Source organism: Euleptes europaea, chromosome 16 (assembly GCF_029931775.1).
Source record: "Euleptes europaea isolate rEulEur1 chromosome 16, rEulEur1.hap1, whole genome shotgun sequence".
Taxonomy (NCBI): domain Eukaryota; kingdom Metazoa; phylum Chordata; class Lepidosauria; order Squamata; family Sphaerodactylidae; genus Euleptes; species Euleptes europaea.
In genome coordinates, this window is record NC_079327.1 from 36,700,889 (window position 1) to 36,705,491 (window position 4,603).

Genomic DNA, 4,603 nt, shown 5'->3' on the forward strand with positions numbered 1-4,603 from the left:
GCCATCTCGTTTGCAAAAGGGCACTTAGTGCTAGTTATTAAACCGTTCCATTGCCGTCAGACAAATATTGCTAGGGCGAGAACATCCTGAATCCCAACAGTATGCGTTGGTTGAAAGCAAAAATCCAGACAACCTTTGGAGGAAAGTTGGTGAGGGGGAAAACCCACCAACTCATGTGAAACCCGTGACTCTTGGAACACTTGGAGTTTGACCCTGGCCAAAGTGATCATCCTGTCTGCTGCTGCCAGTTTTGCTATTTTGTGCATGTGCCTAACTTTAAACACCGTTTGAAAAATCACCAATTACATTGAAACAAGAAAGCTTAAAAAGTATCCGTGGGGCTGGTCTCCATTAAGATGATGTTTCTTCTTTGTTGCCAACAGTATTATTTCAATCCCATGAATTTCTTCCATCGCCGTGGACTGCTGCTGCTACCGCTGCTGCAGAACTGGTTTGAATTTAGATGTGGAATTTCAGATCTGAGACAAGGCAGTTTTCTTCTTTAAGCCAAGCAGCAATAACACAAAAATGTGTCCAAAAGGCTACATCTTTCGCATGGAACAAACAACAGCAAAAGAGTGTATGTGAAGAGACAGACAGACAGAGAGAGAGACCCAAATTTGTGGTAATGGGGACAATTATGAACACATCTGTTTTATTACATATCATCTGAAACCAGCCAAGTTGCTCCTGCCATATGAACAGGTTTACTTCATCACTTTAATTTCCAAATGTCTGGATCTCTCAATAGAAAACCATGCTGGTTTACAGGATCTAGAATGGTTGATTCATCTGTCAAAGATGGACACACACTTTTAAAGGCATAATACTGATGCAGCATTAATTATAATGAAATGCAATTAAGTGCAGTAAAGTGCAATACTGTATATATTATAGATTAAAAGGAAAAAAAATAGCTGTGCATTCTTATTCTGTTCATAACCAACTCCGTAGGAACTGTTATCCGGTCCTGTGTGCTCAGACCCGGGAGTTGCCGTTTTGTTGCCAAAATAATATAGTTCTGAGCCTTCTACAGATTGGTAAATAATATGAATTGCAAATATAAAAGAGAAAATGCCATGATTTTGAATCCAGTTCATGTGCCATATTTCTGGGCACTAAACTCAAAAGTCTGTATTAATTATTATTATTGTTATTATTATTTGGCAATTGTTTTCAAATAAGGAAACAACAACCAAGTCAGTGTCATATAGAGGTGGACAAGTTCAGTGGCTGAGATAAAAAAAGGTACAAATTTTGTACACATCACACGTTAGTTCCTTTCAAGTACATCAGATAGTATGATTTACCAGGACTCATAAAAATGGGAGAAAATCCATTGCACTAAAATTACCAAAGTGTTTGGGTTGATTATACCCGTCTCCCTCACTTTTATGTAAATTCCATTAGATCAATGCATTAACTGGTGCTTCTTCTGGAAAAAAAATACTGGTCTTGTCAACTTCTACCACTCTGTTTATGCCTTTAGTAGCAAGGCCTCATTAATGGAATCTTTGCCTTTCGATAGCAATGTCATAAAGTCATTCAGCCTGTCGCGTTTCCCTCCGGTGTATTTCTTTTTCTTTTTCTTTTTTTAAGCAATCTGTTTGCAGTATGAGACATCTGTTAATTTTGATCAGTGTCCCCAGGACAGAAAAAAAATCATTGCATTTTTTTTCAAAAGTAGATATCTGCAATTCTTGCTCCCTCCTTCCAGTGTTGGTATTTTCCAACTAACATATAACCTCATTGTTGGGATTTTTATCCCGTTTCTCCACATATTTATTTTGTGTAAAGTGATTTTATTTTGGACATGTTTAAACATTGTTACATGATTCCTGACTTTCCTACCTCTTTGTGAAAGCCCCAATACCTCGTGATGCCAAGACTATAGTGCTAACATAAATTAAATAGAGCTGCAATCCTGCCTGCAAATGCATGCTCATAGGTACCACAAAATAAGCTATATAGCACACTGCAACATTAAAACCAGCTTTGCACAGGTTGACAGCTTGACGTGCTTCAGAGAATCCTGGGAATTCAGTCTTCTGAGACCATTAAGTCTTCTGGCAGATGTCTCTCGAGTGTTGTCATGGAACTAGAGTCCCCAGTATTCTTTACAGAAAAGCCATGACAGTTAAACTGGTTTTGAGTTTGGAGCATGAATGTGCTGCAAAATCTGGGTAAGTGGGAGAGGTTGCAGCTGCTAAAGGGCATAATCTGTAAGGAATGTCTTGTGCAAAAAGTCCCACTGATTTAAACTAACGGGAGTAGCACAAAGAGCCGAATTTTGGATTGCGCTTTATGCTAGAGAACGATAGAAAAACTGAAGTCAAGCAGTAAATACTTTATGAACCTGTATATAACTCCAACTAGAAAATTAAAACATATTTATAATAAGAGATAATCATATATTATCACAGAAAATAGCAAATATTTCTTCTCGTTTTCACTCAGCTTCAGCATGTAGGTGGGAGAAGGGAAACTTTTGGATCCAGTCAATTTCAATGCAGTCAATACTGTCCCCTTTAATTCAGCATAAGGAAGCAGAAGTCTGTGGCAAGACATATATTTTTTGGGGGGGGGAATTCACAACCATTTAGGTCATTATATGACCAAGTAACATGACAGATATGTTCTGCTTGAACTGAACCCCTATCCACTATGAGAGGGCTAATGAAAGATTCATATTATACAATACCCGATTCATACATGCACTCATTGCTACAGAGTTTCATGCTTTAAAATGAAGACTCTCGTCTTCCAGATCTGGAGCTGTTTTTATCAATAGAAACTCTTGGCTTTCAACATGACGTAATAGGTCAGTCAGCTAAGTCAGCTAAGAGGACCCATTTTGGCCCTTTAAAACCAGGCCCACCAGTGAGCATTTTTCAAAGCACAAAAGGCGGTCCTTCGTGAAAACAATGGAAGTTAAGCTGACCTGCCATATTTTATACCTTTGAATTCTCTTTGGGAGCTATCTGCCACCTTTAGTAAAAGAGGTTCTTCAACCCCCTAACCCCACAGCTGCATTTCTTTGTGTGCCATTATCCATACAACACGTTTCTGTTATATTAGGTAACTTTTATACCAACTTGAGATGTTCTCTAACACTGGTAATCTGTACAGTATGACCTTCATATGCCAATAATACTTTTATTTTCATAAAGAATGTACCAATGTCATAAAATCATTCTCATGCATCTGCAAAATTCTGTACACTTGCTTTGTAACATGGAGTACCTGGCCACTGTTGGAGACAGCATACTGGATTAAATGGACCATTGGTGTGACGTTTTCTTTGTTAGTAACATACAATTGGGCCAGTACTAATTTTCCTTCCAGAAGATAAACTGTTGGTTTTATATTCTGATGCTAAAGAATGGAAATTGCATATCATCGTGCTATCTATTGTGCAGTTATGCACAGCTAAGACCCAGTTAAATCCATGCACTTTGTGCATGCATTATACAACTAAGCTCATAACTGAACTGTGATCATTGTGTTCAGGACTGAGTTGGGGAATTACTGTTCTTGCCAATTAGTAGGGGGCACTTCATATACCATATCTCCCTGGTAAATAGTATATCACTTATGAAATGTGGCAGGTACATTTATTTTTCCAGAAATGCACTTGCCACTTGCCTGGTCCATGTTTTTGCTACACAATAAATTCATTTGCTTCAGCTCAGATGTGATGGTGTAATGTACTTTTTCCCTGCACAGAAGTTACCTTGGTGTAGGAAAACTGTCAGCAGTTAGTAATTTCAGCAGACAGCTTGCAGAGATATATAGTGCAATCCTGGGCAAAGATGCTGCAGTTGAAGACTGTGGACTTCAGTGGGCTTAGATTGGCATAATTCTACATAGGACTGCGATGTTAATCTCTCGGAAAAGAGGAAGAGGGTTGGGGATGATTGTCAGAAGTAAGCACTGCTGAAGAATCTACAGAACAGGGCAGTCTGTCTCATGGTAACAGCAGAAATACTTTCCCGGTTTTCATTTAACATGCAGTCATAACAGAAGATATTGTCCTTACAAAGGTTCAAGAGGCAGTTTTTTCTAGACAGCTAAAGGTGGCACCACAAAGTCATCATTTCCCACGCAATGCCCATTTATTCTGGTATTATCAGTTATCAACCTCCCCCCCCCCACTTTTCACAGTGCTTCCAAAACCTGCAAATCTGTTTAACCAGAAACAAAAAAATGGGAAAAATAATTGAGCACCTGGAATCAACGGTTTACCATATCGCTCCCCCCACCCCAATAAGTTGCCTATCTCCAGCCATAGCGATGAAGGCATCCGTTGTTTCAGGGTTTTTTCGACTCACCAGATGAACAATCAGAGTGACAATTATTTCAAAAGGAAGCGGGTACCTAGCTTTGAATACATACGCAACTCATTTTCTTTCTCCATGGCTAGTCCTATAAAAGCAGAAACAAAGTAATGCTCATGATTCAGTGTATTCACTGGGAAATATATCTGCCTTCTGTTGGTGGCAGCTGTACTAACTAACTGTGCTACCAGACGTTTGACTCATATTAGGGAAGAACTTTACTTTCCTGCACTTTTGTCTCTCTTTCTCATTTATTTTTTGTTCTG